The 19,578-nt window shown below is 43.0% G+C and overlaps 1 protein-coding gene across 4 annotated transcripts in view; it reads right to left on the bottom strand.

The window, feature by feature from the left end:
* The window catches only part of STON2 (stonin 2), a 153,347-nt gene that overhangs the window by 127,820 nt on the left and 5,949 nt on the right, over nt 1–19,578 (bottom strand). Inside the window, exon 1 of one of the 4 annotated variants that reach the window (XM_067027941.1) lies at nt 16,844–17,177. The exons of the other annotated variants lie outside the window; for them this stretch is intronic. The gene's annotated coding sequence lies outside the window, so the exon portion shown is untranslated. Of the gene's footprint in view, nt 1–16,843; nt 17,178–19,578 lie in introns of those variants that run through there. 4 annotated transcript variants of the gene reach the window in all.

Below are 19,578 nucleotides of genomic sequence, written 5' to 3'. Positions count from 1 at the left end.
GAAAACAGTTACCTGATATATTTTGCCTGGTTTTGTGGTTGTTTACTGCAGAAGGACCAGTTTGTTAACCAGTCATAGCAAGAATTGAAAGTCCTCCCCTGAAACATTCCTTACAGACTTGTGTTCATTTTTAAAATAAGAAAAAGACACTAGTTCAGATCATCTAAATTAGGGTGATTTTATACTGATGTCCTAGAAATATTAATAAGAAGTTTTACAGAACTTCTATAAATCATATGAGAAGAAAAGGAGGGTATCATACAGACATATGGATTAAATCCATCCCTTCAGAGCTGGGACAATGTTCTATTTTGTTAGGTTAGCTATGCTATAAAATATCATAAAATAATTCTTGCTTAACCTGGTTAGAGGTTATTTAAATCTGAGAATTTAGTGATCTTCCTTCTATATCTCTTTGTCATATGTATTCAACTAGACAGTTACTTTAAAAATCTCTGTATCCACTTGTTGGGTTTTGACATTACTGGCAAATGCTATCCAGCCAGCTATCAGGGGTTTATGCAAATACACCTTAAACTGGATCCTGGTGCCAATTCAGAACTCCAAAGTAAAGCCTCAAATTTTTCCTGATCAAGGAAAAGCAACTAAAGGTCAAAAGGAAAACTGGGAAGAAAGGAAGGATGGGAAAAAATAAGACTGTGTGAATCCTTTGTATTTCTTTAGAACTTTCTTCTAAAATAAGACATTCAACAAACTTACACTGAGCATCTACTAAGCACTCAGAATTGTGCTCAGTCAAACAAAATAATATCAAGCGTGGTTTTACACTCTGCAGCCTCTGTCACAGTGGGCTACAGAAATCACAAAAGTTTAGTCAGGAAGTTAAAGTAAAATGTTGCTTGCTTCATAAATTCTCAGGATAAGCAGAAGCCTGGAAGGCCTGATTACCCTGTGACAAAGACCTAAATCAGATTAAGGACTTGGAACACTGCTTCTTTTCCTTCTTCTTTAAAATTCTTTTTCTTTGTGAAAGAATAGAATGGGCCTGGTTGTTTGTTCTTCCTATCTTGTCACCATTTTTTCTTTCATTCTTTCATTTAAATATTTAATTTTTAAAAAATAAAAAAAGACTGATCCCTCCTCTTCCATTGGAAATTGGTGAACAGAATGAATACCCCAGTCTCAAGTCACGCATATAGGAGAAAGAACTCCTAAAGGAACATATGCCATATTTCAACTATAGTCAGTATGTATCTATGACTCTCCATAGACTCACTCACCCTTATTTCTCTCTTTCAATCATATACACCATAATCCCCCATCCCAGATGTCTGTTTTTGCCCCATCTAAAGTCATATTATTCGTGTGTGTATATACACAAAAACATATATACAAATACATACACATATAAATACATATATGTGTACATGCATACATGTATATATATCCCAAGGTTATAATTATAAATATTCTATCATGTGATTTTTCTTCAAAATAAACAATCTTGATGGCTGTGCTATCCAACAACTTCATGGCTCCACATTCAGAGTCAAGGATCTATGTCACACTTGACTTGCAAAACAGGTTGCCTCTGATCTCGGTGCATTCCTGAGGCAGTGACCCGTAATGACATCCCTAGGTAGCTGAACAGTATGTCACATTCAGTGAATAACCCTGGTAGGAGGTCAAGCTTTAAAGTTTGTGGAATACTTTCTAGCACCTTGAACTCTTAGAAGATGGCTTACTCCATCTTGTAAACTCATCTCAGCTTACTTCGGTTTTACATCTGGAATAGAGATACTAAAATCTCCCTGCATGAAAGTAGGAAGGTGGTGTGGATAATTTCCTTTCATCTATATTTTAGATGTTGTATCATGAGACTGTCAGTTTCGTAGGAGTCTGTAGGAGTCTTGTGGGTTCCAATGGCCATATTTCCTAAGCATAACCCTAAAACTTTCCAAGAAGCTTAACAAAATATTGTTATTATATTTCTTTGATTGTAAACTGCATCTAATTTCAGAGATTATAAAATATTAAAAATTGTATATATACATACATATATTTCTTAGAATCCATGAAATAAATTCTTATTTTTATACCAAATACTTACCAAAAACCACAATTAGTATATATTTCCAGGATGCAAAGAAACTCATGGATAATTTCAATCCATTTTTATAGTAACACTGAGATAAGTAAAGCAGAAATTTCTCTCACTTGATAGATAAGGGAACTGGCTCAGAGAGGTTGCTTGACTAGCCTAAGGTCACACAGCTAACCATGACAGAGGTGGGACAGGATTACAAGTCTCTTGACTCTAAATTCTGCATTTTTTCTACTATACCACATTCTACCTTCCAGAAAACAGGTATAACAGATATGTTATCTACATAATCAACATCCATTTCCTCTTATCATCCAGCACTGGAAGATAGGTCATTATTTGTTGAGCCAATCACAATAATTCCTATTCCTGCTTACCCAGCCTCCCTTGAACCTATGGGCGGCCACTTGGCTAAGTTCTGGCCAATGAGACATAAATGGAAGTATGGTCGGAAATAAAGCTCCGAGAAGTGTTTTTTATCTATGTTCTGTTTTGCATTCCCAATGAAGATAACAGATATTACGCATGCTGTCCTAATCCTACTCATGTTCTCTTTTTTCCTGCCTTGAATACAGTCATGATGGCTGGCTGGAGCTACTATAACCGCAAGGAAAGGCTAAGAGAATCACAGAGTCATTGATCCTGAGGTCATTGAGCCACTGAACCAGTATCAATAATCACTCATCTCTCTATATATTGTTACGTGAAAAAAAAAATTTTGGTTTAAGTTATTATAATCAAGTTTTCTGATACTTACAGGCAAATGCAATTCTAATAAAATAAGAGAGAGAAATTGTGGCAAGCAAAATTCTATGATGACTCCCATAATCTCCACACCCTGGTGTTACTATTGTGATTATGTCATAGTACATGGCAAAAGGGATTTTGCAGATACAATTAAGGTTACTAATCAATTGACCTTAAGATAGGGTGACTATCCATGCAAGCTTAAGCTAATCAACGAGCCCTTTAAAAGGAGAGAGTTTTCTCTGGCTGGTAGCAGAGGAGGAAGTCAGAGAGATTCAAAGTGTGAAAGGAAGGTTCTCCACTGCTGAGATGGAGGCCACAGGGCAAGGATCTGAGGGCAGCCTCTAGGAGCTGAGAGTGGTACCCAACTGAGAGCCAGAAAGACAAAGGAGACAACAATCCTACAACCACAAAAAATTGAATTCTCTCAACAAAAGACATAAGCTTAGAGGAGATCCTGAGTTCTAGGTGAGAACAGTGACCAACCCTTAATTTCAGCCTGTCACATACTAGCAGAGGATCCACCCAGGCTGTGCCAGCGCTACAGTTTAAAAATGGAAGAATTGGGCTTCCCTGGTGGCGCAGTGGTTGAGAATCCGCCTGCCGATGCAGGAGACACAGGTTCGTGCCCTGGTCCGGGAAGATCCCACATGCCGCAGAGCAACTAAGCCCGTGAGCCATGGCCGCTAGGCCTGTGCGTCCGGAGCCTGTGCTCCGCAACGGGAGAGGCCACAACAGTGAGAGGCCCGCATACCGCAAAAAAAATAAAATAAAATAAAATAAAAATGGAAGAATTAATTCTAGAGCTCAGAATCTCAAGGGCCTGGGCATAGCCTTCTTTAGATAATTTCCAAACATGGATAAGGGACTGAATTTCAACAAAAATCAACTATTGCCCATAGTACGGAGTAAATTAAAAAACAATACAGTAGCAAAATACCACTAAGCTTTACATGTAGCACTGTGGAACATATTACATGGATTTCTCTCTCTAGAAAGTTTAATTTCTTTTTCTGCCTTGCTTACTTAGGCTACTGCAAAATTAGCTTGCCTTTCCAGAGACATGGAGCAAGGCTGAAAGGGTGATCATTTTCAGTGCAAAATGTTAAACAACAATTTTGAGTGCCTTTCCTTTGAAAATCAGGAGGCCAACAAACATTCAACCAGTTTCCTGTAGAAGGAATAATGATATCATGCCAATGACTCTTCAATTAGGGAGGTTAGCATTTTGGAAGGTGTTAGAGGTGGGATGAAGGAAGAGTGAGCACAAAGGAAGGAAAGTAAAAGTAGAACCAACTGTGGAATCACCAAACTCTTTCTAAAAATAGGATATGTAGGGACTTCCCTGGTGGTACAGTGGTTAAGAATTCACCCTCCAACGCAGGGGACTTGGGTTCGATCCCTGGTCAGGGAACTAGATCCCACATGCTGCAACGAAGGAGCACACATGCCACAACTAAGACCTGGTGCAACAAGGATAAATTAAATAAATAAAAATTTAAAATAAATGTTTCCAAAAAATAAAAAAATTAAAATAGGATATATATTAATTCATCTAACAAATTGTTAGTAAAGACCTGCTAGATATTCAGGTTACAAAATAGATAGATACAGACCCTGCCTTCAAGGGGTTTCTATCCAAGAGGGGAAAACAGGGATTGGACAAGTCAACTATAAACAAATAAGAATCCTGCAAATCGATAAAGGGTTCAGACAAGGAATAGCAAGGGATCCTATAATATATAGGGTGATAGGAGCTCTCTCTGAAGAGGTTACATTTAACTACTACCTGAAGGATGAGAAGACCCAGACCATGACAAGAAGTAGAGTGTATTCATGGTAGAAAAGACCAAAGACACAGAGAGTCTGAGGTGGGAAAAAATTAACAAGAAGAAAAAAAAAAGAAGAAGAAAAAACTATGCTCACATAGAGGGAGCAAGGAGGATGGGGCATGGGATAAGGTTGCTAAGGTAGTTCACTTTAGGAACTATGTAGATATGGGGTCTTGTGAGCCAGATTTAGATGTTTCGATTTCATTCTCAGCACAATGAAAGCCAATGAAGGATTTAAAGAAGAGTAACAAAATTCAATTTGCCTCTTTAGAAGCTGAGTGGAGAAGAGATTGGAAGAGGAAAGAATGGAAGCAAAGAGAACAATTAGGAAGCTGCTGTACTAGTTGAGACAAAAGACAATGAAACAACTAAAGTATCCATGAACAGATGAATGGATAAACACAATGTGGTATATACATATAATGGAATATTATTCAGCCTTAAATAGGAAGGAAATTCTGACACATGCTATAACACGGATGAACCTTGAGGACATGTGCTAAGTGACATAAGCCTGTCACAAAAGGACAAATATTATACTATTCCACTTATATGAGGTACCTAGAGTAGGCGGATTCATAGCAACAGAAAGTAGAATGGTGGCTGCCGGGGGCTGGAGTGGGGGTGGGGAGAAAGAGAGTTATTATTTAATGGGTACAGAGTTTCAGTTTTGAAAGATGAAAAGAGTTCTGGAGATGGATGGGGGTGATGATTGCACAACAAATGTGAATGTACCTAACTCCACAGAACAATACACTTAAAAAAGGTTAAGTGATAAATTTTTTGTTACATATATTTTAATACTATGATGCTCCAGCCAAGCCCTAGGACCCTGTGACTCCAACTGGACAGAAAAGAGAAGGGAGCCCATGTTAGGGAGAGCTGCCATGCTCTGTCCCTCAATACAAGGGCATGTAGGAGCCAGAGGTCCTGAACCAATCAGGCCACTCTATAGGGAGCTGCTTAGAAAAGGTTGGAAATGCAGCTTTTCTCTGAGATTCTTTGAATCTCAGGCTTGGGTGGAAAAAATGAAAATGCTGCTAAACAACTCAGCAAATACAGAAACAAACGTCCTTGGTGATAACTCTATCAGCAGGAGAGGGGCAAGTACCAGGCATTCCATAACAAGGGCAGGGATTTCCTGAAACCACAGACAATTTTACAATTCTGAATAATTATTAAGCGAGATAATGTGGGTGAGAGTGCTCTGTAGACTGCAGAGCATGATTCAAAACGTAAGCTCTGGGGCTTCCCTGATGGCGCAGCGGTTGAGAGTCCGCCTGTCGATGCAGGGGACACAGGTTCGTGCCCCGGTCCGGGAAGATCCCACATGCCGTGGAGCGGCTGGGCCCGTGAGCCATGGCCGCTGAGCCTGCGCGTCCTGAGCCTGTGCTCCGCAACGGGAGACTCCACAACAGTGAGAGGCCCGCGTACCGCAAAAAAAAAAAAAAAAAAAAAAATCATTTTTGAGATGGCAAAGCTGAGTAAAGAGAGATTAAGTAACTCTCTCAAGGCCAGACAGCTAGTAAATGGCAATGCTGGGATCCCAACCAAAACTGCTCTGACTTTGTAGACTTTTCTCAAACAATTCATTGATTCATTCAACCAACCAACCAACAAGGAATAAGAGCTTACAATGTTAGACTTCCCTGGTGGCACAGTGGTTAAGAATCCACCTGCCAATGCAGGGGACATGGGTTCGAGCCCTGGTCCGGGAAGATCCCACATGCTGCGGAGCAACTAAGCTCTTGCATCACGACTACTGAGCCTGCACTCTAGAGCCCACAAGCCATAACTACTGAGCCCATGTGCCACAGCTGCTGAAGCCCATGCGCCTAGAGCCCGTGCTCCATAAGAAGAGAAGCCACTGTAATGAGAAGCACGCGCACCGCAACGAAGTGTAGCCCCCGCTCACCACAAGTAGAGAAAGCCCGCACGCAGCAACGATGACCCAACACAGCCAAAAACAACACAAATAAATAAATATATATATATATTTTTAAAAAGGCGCTTACTATGTTCCAAGTCCTGACTCTGTGCTAGATGTTAGGAATAGAGAAGTAGATAATACAGAATCCAGAAAGGTCAATTAGCCAATGGCCTCATACTCACAAAGGACTTTAAATACTAATAAAAATGAAAGCACATGTTTCTTCATAGAAATACACTGAAAGGATTGAAAGATGTGCCTCCAACCTTAAATTCATGTCCCATTTACCAAACCACCCTTCACAGAGAGTTTAATGAGTATCATTTATAGCTCCTATAGTTTACCTTGTATGTAGCAAAATTATATTACAATGTGGGTCTCTATGTTTATGAGTATACATTGAACATTTGAATTTCGTTCATGCAAATATACAAAAAAGGGCCTAATACTTTTCTAACCCTGTCTTAGAAGTTTTTCAGTCTTTACTATACTGGAAACCTCAGAAAGAGGAAGGAATATTGGTCTTTCTCCCCTATGTCTAAGAGGTCCTGAACTTGAAATAACACCAGGGGTTACTATGGAGCGCCACCAAAGGTCACAGGAGTGGGATGTGGTCACCCAGGGAGGCTTCCTGCAAGAGGCTATATCTAGCCTGGGTCTTAGGAAAATGCAGTCAGGCAGACCAAGTCCCCCCGTCATTAACTGTAAACATGGGCATGTCTCAAACTCTCTAAACCTGAATTTCACCCAGTACTGATAGCTTCAGAGATTCCTGTAAGGATGAAAAAAGATGCTGCATGTCAGACTTTCAGCACAGTGAACAACTGTAAGCGCTCCATTAATGCTACCTAGCACCATTATTATTTCCACTGATAAAGGGTGAGTAGGAGAAACAAGGCACCAACTTGCTGATTTCATTCCTGTGGCCATGACATTCAGGAAGTGAAAGTGGCAGAAGGGGGAGATCTTAGAAATTGGGGGAAAAAAGGAAGTAGTGGTGTGAGCTTCAGCCTGAGACAGGAAACAGCCTGCTCAGCTGCATGTGGGCCACTAGCTGGCCTGGAAAGGTCTAGTGAAAGAAGGTACCATAGGCGGGACACCACGTGGGCGACTTTGGGACCCCACTTATGTGGTCACCTACGTGAGTCGTGTCTATGCAGTGTGTATCACACAACCCGTGTAGCAGAAGGCAGCAACCTGCCCAGACGGGCGCTCAAAGGGTCCCCGAGCAGAAGACTCCGCTGCGCGAAGCACCAGGCAGGGTGTTCCGCTGCTGGTGTGTCCACATCAGCTGGGCTGTCTCAGTTCATGGCGGGGCAGCAGCATTACCTGCACTGCCACCAACCTCTTTGGACCTTATGGAGACCCTACCTAAAGGAGTCCAGCTGGGATAAGACAATGTGGGATTCTTGCAATTTACAGCACAGCTACAGGAACACGGAACTTTCATTTTAGAAGCTCCTGCCAATGGTTCCTATACCAAGAATAACAAGGATTAGAGGAAATAGAGCTCTAGGCCACAGATCTCAAGCTCGATGGGTGGCTCTATAATAAAGTGAGCTCAATATGGATTTGTGTAGAAAAACACAGAGCTTTATTCCCCCCAGGTAGATGACAAAGAAGAAAACTATATGCCTATCCTTCTTTTGTAGAAATGAAACTTTCCTCCTGGGCTGGACTGCCAACTCCTCTTTAGTCTTTCTGCTGCAGTGTTCAGACCCCTACTTCCCAGAAGCCCTCCCCAGCGCTCCATCCCCTCCCACCTAACACTCCCACAGCTCAGTGCTGCACAACTCTGGGTGGCGCCATTCACGCACGAAGCAATGGGGACCCTGCCCCTTATCTGAATGCTGCCCTACGGGTGTAAAATCCAGCAGCCCTGAAATAGCACACGCCCTCCCACCTCGACATCCACACTTCAGAAGAAGAAAGGAACTGTCGAATGTTCGAGAGAAAACCTCCACTGGGAAAGAAGAGGAAAGTTAACTGGCTATGGCCGTAAGAATCCTTGGGCTTATTCTTCACTCACCAGTGAAGCAACAGTGATAGGAAATAATAATTAAGCCTGGGTAATCAGAAGAATGGCAGCTGAACCGAGGGCAGAGAAGGTCCCAGTAAATAGCCTAGGGAAATGAGGAGTGTGGAATTAACTGGGGGTGGGAAATGAGGTAATTTAGGATATGTTGAGATTCAAGGATTGTGAAACCAGAAGGTAGGTGTAGAAAATGTATATTTGGGACCTAGAGGAAAATTAGGGGTAAAAAGTTAGATTTTAGAGTCATTTAAAAAATGAAGATATATGAAGCCAAGGGAGTGAATAGGTTATCAATGGAGGAAGTAAAAAGACAAAAAAGACGGCTGACTCTTGGGTTGTGCCTACATATGGTGGCGGTGAGAGGAACTAAAGGGGAGGAAATAAGGGCCCAGAGTGTCCGTCAGATGGTTAGAGAAAAAACAGAGGCCTCTAGGATCATGAAGACAAGAGAGAATCTTCAAGAAGGTAAGTTTCTCTAGTGTTAAATGCTGTAAAGAGACATTTATGGGGCATGGATGGTCACTGCTGACCCTTAAGAAAGTTAACTGGAGTGGTGGCTCCTTGAGGGAGGGTCCATGCCCTTTCTCACAGTACTGCCAAAGCTCCAGGCCGGCTACACAGAAGGAAAGCAACAAGCATTTGTGGAATAAAGTAAGGCAGCTAGACTGGAAGCCCGATTGCAAGGAGTTAATAATACACCACAATCGGGCTTCCCTGGTGGCGCAGTGGTTAAGAATCCGCCTGCCAATACAAAGGACACAGGTTCGTGCCCTGGCCCAGGAAGATCCCACATGCCACGGAGCAACTAAGCCCACGCGCCACAACTACTGAGCCTGCGCTTTAGAGGCCACGACCCCCAACCACTGAGCCCGAGTGCCACCACTACTGCAGCCCACGTGCCTACAGCCCATGCTCCGCAACAAGAGAAGCCACCACAATGAGAAGCCCGCTCACCGCAACTAGAGAAAGCCTGCGTGCAGCAACAGACCCAACACAGCCAAAAATAAATAAATTTTTTTAAAAAATAATAATAATATACCATGATCACAGTTTAAAGTTTTAAGACTCTTAATACAGCTTTTGTAAAAAGAAGGCAAAAAATACCAGCGTTTACATTGTTAATCCTGATTACAAGCATCTATGGAGGAAGCACTTTTCTATTTACCTGGCACAAACTGAAACTCGCCTCAGGGGAGGGGGGAGCTTTTTCCTGGGATCTTCACTGACATGAATTCTCTGAATGACCACAGCAAAATTGCAGAACTTTTCCGCTTTAGTTTCCACAAATGTATTAATTGGGGATTGATATAAATTTATTGAAAATACCTGGAAGATGAGAAATAGACTTAACTGGTCTCAGACTCTATGTGGTTCTCACATGTTCTCCAACAAAATATCTAGCAGGTAAACACTACTTCCATGGAAGCTTTTTATCAGGCCTTCCCAGCTGTTTTAGCAAGATTAAAACTAGGACTCAGATTTGCCAAGAAGACACCTCTTAAAAACCCAATAAAACCTAAGAACTATAAAATCTCACCTTAAATTTGTTTTCTATACAGAGATGCACACTCTATCATTCTCAAGTTGTATTTTAAAAACAGATAGTAACTACAGCAAATATCTTTTGACTGCTTCCTCTGTAAGACACAGTGCTGAGGGCCTAACATGCATCATCTTATCTAGGCTTTACACAGTTTGTAACAGTACTATTATTAATGTCTACTTTTCAGATAAGAAAACCAAGGCTTGGATCTTTCTCAAGGCCACAAAAGTAGTAAGTGGAGCTAGACGTTAAACCCAGAATATATCACAAATCCTCATAAGGATCCATTTTCATAGATGTATAATATTCCACTGCATCACTGACATTTAAAGATACATGTTTGTTTGTTTGTTTGTTAAATTAGAAAGATATCTTCAAATAAGAAATCATGGAACAGATGGCCAGCCTGCACAGGAACGAGGTCACAGGTTCCAAATGATGGATCTTTTTCTACTAATGAACCCATCTTCCCAGTTCCCCTAAATGAGGGTGTCCAATGCAGCATGGACAAGGAGGGATAAGGGAGGCATGACTGAAGCCTCAGACTCCCAGCGAAGGCCTGCCAGATCCATACACCAGAGACCACCCGGACCGTGGTGTTCCTTTCTCTTCTTTATTCTTCTTCTTTATTGGCCCCTGTTTTTCTAGAGAAATGGTGGTAGTCTGAATGTATGTTAGGCTGGATTCCCCAGAAAATAGAGCCTGAGACCAAGCTTCTATGCCAGGGCTTTAGAGCAATCCCAGGGAAGCAAGAGTGAGGGAGGAAGAGAAATGAGGCAGCAAAAGCAAATGTACAATGGAGTGGGACTGGCTGTGATTTCACGAGAATCATAGCTTCTTGCTCGGTCATACGGGACGTCCCCAGAGAGGCTGTTAGGAACTGCAGCATCTCAAAAGCTTCCAGAGGAGGAAGTGGTGCTAGCAGAGGGAATGAATCTGCCAGTTCCTGCCTGTCTCTTGTTCCCCATTAGTCAAAGTTCACTCCATGGTGACCCAACTTCCCCACACGATTGGGATGTATGACCTTGTCCCTTCAGCAGCAGACGGGGAGGCCAGATCCCATCCCCTGCAGGATGGTTCTTCATTTTGAGTCCAGAAGTGGTGGGAGGAACCCCAGTATGGCCTTGGATTGCAGGATGGTAGAGGCCAGTAGAGCTGGGCACCACTGCATCCAAGAGACAGGTGGGGCTAAGAGAATCTGAGGTGGTACCTAAGCAGAAGCCAGTACAGGAAGGTTAAACCTAGGCAGGAACCAATGCTGGTATGCAATCCCACATACACAGAACACAGAGAAGATGATCTATAGGTCTTTTTGAACTCTGGGCTATTTGTGCTCATTGAGTTTCTGCAGGTGTCACAGGACATCACCCATTAATTTCTTCACCCATTCAGTAGCATTTATTCAGCATCTCCTATTGCTAGGCATATTCTAGTGAAATCCTAGGGATAGAGAGAGGGCTAAGACCCAGACCCCGCCTGGGAGAGGGAGACAGGCAAACAAAAGATGATCACAATACAGTGTGATCAGAGCTACCCCAGGGGAACCCAGCAGTGCCATGAGCACACAGAGGAGTCGCACCTAGCCCAGTCTTGGGGTCAGCGAAGAATAACTGAGGGAAGATGACACCTGGGCAGAGGCTTGAAAGATGAACAGAAAGTAGAGGCAGGGGGGAAGGACTTGCAGTTTGGCATCTATAAGAACAAAACAGGACAATACAATATGGTCAATTAGAGGGTGCCATTTTACTTAGCCCTGTTTACATGATTGTGTTAACATGCAGAGTCACTGTTTGTTACCAAAAAAGGGTGCACAACGGACATCCCTGGGTCTAACATTCATCCCCAGACCTCCCTCCTACCTAACCCCACCCCTGAACATCACCCATCACTGACCCCAACTCCCAAAGTAGGTATCAGAGATGGGTTAGGATCTGGAGATAAGGCATGGTATGAGGGAAGATGGGGCTAAGAAATGAGGTTCAAGTTCAGAGATTCAGGGTTAGTGTTAGGGAAGGGGTGAGGGGGGGGGGAGGGGGTGATGCAGAGCTGAAGTGATGGTGTCTGTTTTGTACATGACTTAGAACCTTGAAGAGTATCATTATTTAATACGTCCCCCACTCCAAACGGCTGTAATAAAGTGTAATGTGTTCATACAAAGTCTCAGAGATGAATAAAAACATGTTGTGTTTTCTGAACTATAGATAATTCAGTTTGACTGAAGCAGTGAGTCAGATGGAGAGTAGTAAGAGAAGAGGCTGGCAAGACTGGGAGTCAGGTCAGACAGAGCCCTGCAGGCCATGCCAAGAAGGTTGGGTTTTGTCATAAAGGCAATGGAGATCAATGAGACAATTTTAAATGAGGAAATAACATAATTCAGTTGTATTTTACAAAGATCATTCTGGAAGCAATAAGGAAGGTAGACTGCGGGGTGGGAAGACCCGCTAGTAATTATAGTGATCAGGCGTTGCAAGCTGAGGGATAAAAAAGGGGGGATGTTTTTTATGAGCCATTTAAGATGTAAGATCATCAAGACATGGGGAGAAAGTCTATTTGGGGCTCATTTAGATTGAGGGAGTAGTGGTGGGTGGATAAAAAGGATCCTGGAAAACTGGATAGATTTTTGTGCTATTCACCAAGGTGAGGACTTTCGGGGGAAGAATGCTTGAGGGGTGGTAGGGATATGATGAGTTCAATCTTAGACCTGATGAGTTTGATGGGCGTACGGGGCAACCACATCGAGACGTCTATGGGTCCTGTTAAACAGACAGGTTGAGAGCTCAGAAGTTAGATGAGCGTTCATCACATAGACTGACAGTTCACCCAGAGAGAATGTATAATATGAGGAGAAGCAAGAACCAAGGGTGGGAAGGTCAACATTTACATGCTGGACTCAGGATAAACAGCCAGGCAGGAGTTCACTACAGACGCCTTCTCCTGTCACATTGTGGAGGCCAGGGCCAAAGTCAACCTCCCAATTCCAGGGAAACTCAACCTGGTTCGCTTAGAATCAAGAGGAAGACCAGGTAAAAGAGACATTAGTGTTCACTTCAACTGGTGAACTCTTCAGGTAATACAGAGTTCAGGGAGCTCCGTAGGCTCCAGGATAAGACACAGAGAGGGGGAAGAACAGGAAGCATTCGACAGAAGTGCAGGAGTCGTACATTTCTGGATTTCCAGCTTTCCAGCACCGGAGGAAGTAAAACCTTCCTCATCTTTCTGCAGCATGGGCTTCACCTAAGACGTTTTACACACTGGTACTTCCACTACATATGCAATTCATCCATCAGGAAGGGGTCTCTAGTTCAGGCCAAGGCCAGGATACACTCTAGGCCTCCCCCTAGAACTTCTTAACCTTTTTTTTTTTGAAGTATGACTCTCTGGATCTATTTGGGATATATATTAAGTCAGAGACCTTCATCTCTGGGTAAAAACACATACATGCAACATTCTGTTTAATTTCAGGACACCTTTCCTAAGGTCCCTCCATGAATCCCCTAGGGATCCCTGTACTCCCTGCTAAAAGCTCTACCCTAGAACAATTTGTCTAGCTCATGGCACTTTCAGACCTTTCCAAACTAAGCAAAATCACTCCAGAGGAGCACAGCAGAAGGAAGCCAGGCACTGTGGCTTCTACTGACCCTGAACTGATAATTCCTTATTTCCATTTTCAGCAATGCAGAAGATATCTCCTTCCCTTTTCTAAGAATCCCTCCCCTCCTGCTTGCCCCAACAAAACAGACACATAGGCATAAAACCAAAACAGACCAGCCAAACACTAAAAACTCAGGATACCGCAGTGGGCCTCACAGGCTGCAGCTTCAGCCGGGCCCTGGGCTGATTGCAACGTCATTCCTGGGAAGCAGGCCCCTCACAAACAAGAGACCTCCCAGTTCACACTGCTGATGAAGGCAGGGGTACGTGAGCGTTTCCAATGGCCAGAGACAGCGGCAAGGAACAGGGCACACGGGGTGGGTCTCGCACAGTGTGAAAGTTGAACAAGTATCTGTTCACTGAGGGCTGGCCCTGCTTTTGTAGAGCAGGTCTTGGGTTTTGATGGGTGACATTCACTGTTGACACCTGGCACATTTTTATAGATTGTAAATGGAGAGAGCAGATATGTTACGTATTATAACTTGTAGACAAAATAACCCTCACATTTTAAAATGTGAGCAACTCAGCACCTTGAAATGGTGACAACACACCCATCTCCACACTCCTAGTGTATTTCCTTCTTTTAAATTTATTTTTCTAATTTTTATTTATCTACCTACCTACTTATTTATTTATTATAAAAGGAATACACTCTCACTAAACAAAATTTGGAAAATATAGAAAACCAGTATAACCACTGGTGTACGTCTGAAATGATATGATTTCTAGAAATTCCCTTTGCATGTACCTTTTCAGCTTCCCAGGGACACTTCTATTGTTTAAGGGTAAAGAGTTCCTTTAGATTGGGGGGGGGGCTGTCACCACAGACAAATGGGACAGAATCCTTTTTGACCTTGTGACTGCCTGGGCTCTCACCTCATGGCTAAGAATTATTTATTCTATTGTTTTTTCCCAGTTGACGGAAATTTCCCACAGTTTATGCCTATTCTCCTTACTTCCTCAACCTGAAAGACCAGAAAGAAAAATTTAATCACTGCAAACTCTTGCCTATTAATTCTTCTGCTTTGGTTATTTCTAATGTTTTCTTTCAGTCCTCACACCACCCACCCCCATCTGGAGAAGGTTTCTCAAAAATTCTAGTAGAGATTTAGACACCAACCACAACGTTACATATATTTGGTCCCGTCACCACTAACAGTAGTATTTCTTTTGGTAGATGTCTCGCTGACAGTAACTCTTGCAAAACAGAAAAGCCACAAATTCGTAGCATATAAACCACATATGCAAACACGGCAGACATTCTAATTAGAGAATTGAGAGACAAGACTTCAGAATTTCATTCGCCACATCTCTTGGTTCTTACTGAGCTTTGAGAGTGAGACTTTTTTAAAAATTCAGAATTGTATTATTTGCTGAGTGAAACCAAGTGTCTTAAATGCATTTTCCAACCAAGTGTAAAACTTGAATTTAAAACAGTCGGGAGGATCAGTTCATTTATTGGGAAAGAGTGAGCCTTACCCGGCTCATAGTGGTAAAGAGGACGTAAGAGGTTAGCATATATAATACTGAAACTCTGACACTGCCAGGGATATCCATTTTTTCCGTGTTTCTGCTTTCAGGTCTCTGACGGCTTGTGCGTCTGTGATTCACATACCAGTTGCCACATATACAGGCCAGATCTGATCTTTGGATGCAGTGTTTCAGTTACAGGGGAAGTATAAGTGGCTGACATGTAAAATTTATTGCAGTACCTCCTTGACCTCACTCTTTTATTTTTAATAAAAAGAAGGAAGGAAAATAGCAGCAGTGTGGGTTAAATTAAAATGTGGTTTCCAGTTCAGGAAAAATTCAAACGGCTTTAAAAATTCCTCACTTCTCACACATTGGCACAAACAGGGAGAATTTCACAGTGATAAAGCGATTAACAGCTTCATAGCATTAATACAGCTGCACTTACTGAGCCCTCAAATCTCTGAGACAGGCATTTTTTACTACCAGTTCCCATCTCAAGATAAGGAAACAGAGTGTCAGAGAGTAAGTAGCTTGCCCAAGGGCACAAGGCTAGGATGAGGTCAACTGGTATCTGATCAGAGTCTATTGACTCTTAAGTCCAAGCATTAACAGAACTCAGATGATAAACTAGCCAAAGAAAACACCAGCATTAAGTAGGTCCACACTTCATTTCACACTTGCAAATCGAAGGAAAGACACTAGAAAACTGGAAGCAGCCTGACTTCCACTGGAACTGGAATACCCCCTGGTTCAGCCCTCGGACTCTTCTTTGTCTGCTTCCATGCCTTCACGATGGCTTTGGATCCCATCTCTAGCTAGATGGGATAAACCACCACATAGAGGTTTCCAGCCCTGACTTCTCCCCTGACACCACTGATGCCCCCAGAGCACCTTTACTTCAATGTCCAACAGGCCTCTCAAACTTAACGTATCCAAAATCGAACTACTCCCTGTCCCCCCAAACCACTCCACCAAAGCCTTCCCCACCCAGGATGATGGCAGCTCTATCTTTCCAGTAGCTCTGGAAAAAAAAAAAAAAAATCAAGTCATCCTGAACTTCCCTCTTCCTCTGTTTCTCTCACGTTCATTTTACAAAACGGCAGTTTACAAACATATTTCTCATATGATTCTTTAAAATGGCAAACTCCACTAGTACAGTTAATAATTATTTCATTTGCATGTAACTCATCATGAGTACCTTTACTAAAGCAGTTAGGTGAGCTTATCCATTGCAGACAATGGAGCTTTATCCACTGTCTACCTACAAACAATGATGTTCACCTACTACTTCGTTTTCATGTGTTATTTGATAAACACATATGTAACACCTCTGATCTCCCAGCTGTTGATCTCAAAGTGCTTTACAACTCAACTAACTCATGCACTCCTCAAAAGAACACTATAAAGTAGGTACTATTATTATCCCATTTATTTAGATAAAGAAGCTGAGGCACACAGAAGTTAAATAACGCCCAAGACCACACAATTCAAACCTGGGCAGTCTGGCTCCAGAGTCCGCACAAATGAACCTACCGTATTATCTGGCTTTCTTGTGGCCAGGACCTACCTCTTCCAAGTGCCCAGCCAGGACTGGCTGTACGTTCTCTGTCCTCTTCACAGAAGAGAGGCAACCAAATGACAGGAAGCAGAGCCCCTAGTCCCATGAGCACCGTGCTGTGCGTGATGGATGGTGCAGCTAGAGGAGCTGCTGCAGACACGGCCGCCCACCTGTGCCAATTAGGCTGATGCGAGTGACAGAGATGGCAGAATTTAGACAAACAGATCCCCACTCCCCAACTCACCCCCTTTCTAGATGATACTTTATAACAAAAATTTTAAGGAGGAAGAGATAGGAAAAAGAAGAGAAGGAAGTGTGCTTCAACAGCCCTGCTGATAGTGTCAACTGAGGGAGCAAAAACAAGGGCCGTTTCCTCCCGCAGGGATCTCCGTGGGTGTGGTCAGAATGCACAGACAGCCCCTGTTAACTCTTCCCAGCACTTTTTTTGTTTCCAGATACAGTACAATAGTGACTAAGGGCACAGTTTCTAGAGCTAAGTGATTAAAAGAGGGTTCAAAGCCCAGGTCCACTCCAAACTTTGACAAACTACTCAACTCCAGCCTCTGCTCGTCTCGTCTGTGAACTGAGATCCTACTCTTCCCAACGGTACAGAGCTGAGACAGAAATTAAGTGAGAAAATATGGAGTGAACTGCTAGCAAAGGACCTGGAATTTGTAAAACTCAATGAATAATAGCTATTGATAGTTATTTTGATAATTTCGATTTAAAAAGTTTTTCACACCTTTCAACTGCTCAGAGTCTGAAGTGAAGGGAGATGTAGGGACAAGGAGTAATGTCAAAAAAAAAAAAACTTTATGTTTGGGACTTCCCTGTTGGCGCAGTGGTTAAGAATCCACCTGCCAGGGCTTCCCTGGTGGCGCAGTGGTTGAGAGTCCGCCTGCCGATGCAGGGGATACAGGTTCGTGCCCCGGTCCGGGAAGATCCCACATGCCGCGGAGCGGCTGGGCCTGTGAGCCATGGCCGCTGAGCCTGCGCATCCGGAGCCTGTGCTCCGCAGCGGGAGAGGCCACAACAGTGAGAGGTCCGTGTACCGCAAAAAATATATATATAAAAGATAAAAAAAATAAAAGTAAAAGAATCCACCTGCCAATGCAGAGGCCACAGCTTCAAGCCCTGGTCTGGGAAGATCCCACTTGCCATGGGGGGATCTAAGCCCGTGCACCACAACTGCTGAGCCTGAGCTCTAGAGCTCGTGAGTCACAACTACGGAGCCCGCGTGCCACAACTACTGAAGTCCACGCACCTAGAGCCCGTGCTCCACAACAAAAGAATTCACCACAATGAGAAGCCTGTGCACCGCAATGAAGAGTAGCCCCCACTTGACACAACTCGAGAAAGCCCATGCGCAGCAACGAAGACACAATGCAACCAAAAATAAATTAATTAATTTAAAAAAATACTTTATGTTTGGCAAAGATACAAGTCAAACTGTATTTCTGACAGCTCTGGGTTCACAAAACAGACAACATTTAAACAATGTATAACTGAATAAGCTATGGATCACCCCAGCCTTATCCACTTAACCACAGTATTATAATTTCCCTCTTTTAAAAACTTACGTCAGGAAAGACAAACATATTCAGTTTCTAAAGCAAACAGAAATAAAATCTGTTTTCATTTAAAGCATCTCACTTTTTTTTTTTTTTAAGCAATTAGCTAACTTCAAAAGGCAGCCAATGGAGTGATTCTATCTTGCTGGTAAGGGTCTGGTGTCTCACTTCAAAGTTCAGGCAGATTGAAAGCCACTGATAGTCCTGCTATACTGGTTGGCACTTGGCATGAAGAGTGCTGAGATTGCTGTTCATTCAGATGGGAGTGTTTGCACAGACCCACAGCACTGAAATGGTACTTTCTTACAGTGAAAGCCAGGATTAAGCCTGAAAGAGAAGGGTGTAATTATCTCATCCCCAGATTAAAATTAACGAGGACCTCTTGGGGTTACAGTTGAGGGCCTCCGTGGGCTACAATAATAGATGGAGAAAATCTTAACTAAATGTCAAGGACCCAAGTACTTAGAGCCACCATCCCTATGGAGATCTGCAAAGCAAATGACGCTGGGCACCACCAAATGTCAAGGAGGTGGGATCCGGGGACGTGGACGTGCCAGGGTATTCCTGCATGACTTGAAACAAGTCACTTGACTTTCCCAAGTCATTTTGCAAGTGGAGAGAGACCAACCACCTGCCAGTTTGACAGAGTTTATGATAGGATTAGCTTGTATTGATAAAGTGGTGTGTCCTCCTTAGCTCCAAAGTGCTTTCCTATTAATAAAATGAAACGTTAAGAAGGTCAAATGAGAGTCCAGTGTTACTCATCTTCTAATGAATCAATGAGTGGCTTCATTTGTCAGGAGGTGCAAGCCGTCAGAATATTTGGATTAGATGGTCAGATGGCGATCAAGAAAGGAAGACCTCAAGAAGCTCAGGCTTCCCTTCTCCTCCCTTACTTGACCCCTTCACTCCAGACACAGAAGTCGCATCACGGTCCTAAACAAGCCTGTGCTGACCATCAGAGCCACAGATCACTTAGGTCCATTCCCTAAACCCCAATGCTCCACCCAAATGCGACTTCTACCTCCGATCCAGTGCGACTGCTCCTCCGTGAGCCTTCCCGTCCAGGACAACCTCAGAAAGATCCTGTCTCTGGATTCATAGCCTGCATACCCTCTTTTATTAAATGGCTACTCTTGGCCTCACTGTTATGTACCTATTATTAATTTTGCA

The sequence above is a fragment of the Kogia breviceps genome, chromosome 3 (genome assembly GCF_026419965.1).
Source record: "Kogia breviceps isolate mKogBre1 chromosome 3, mKogBre1 haplotype 1, whole genome shotgun sequence".
NCBI classification, from domain to species: domain Eukaryota; kingdom Metazoa; phylum Chordata; class Mammalia; order Artiodactyla; family Physeteridae; genus Kogia; species Kogia breviceps.
This window is presented reverse-complemented; position numbering and strand designations above follow the sequence as displayed.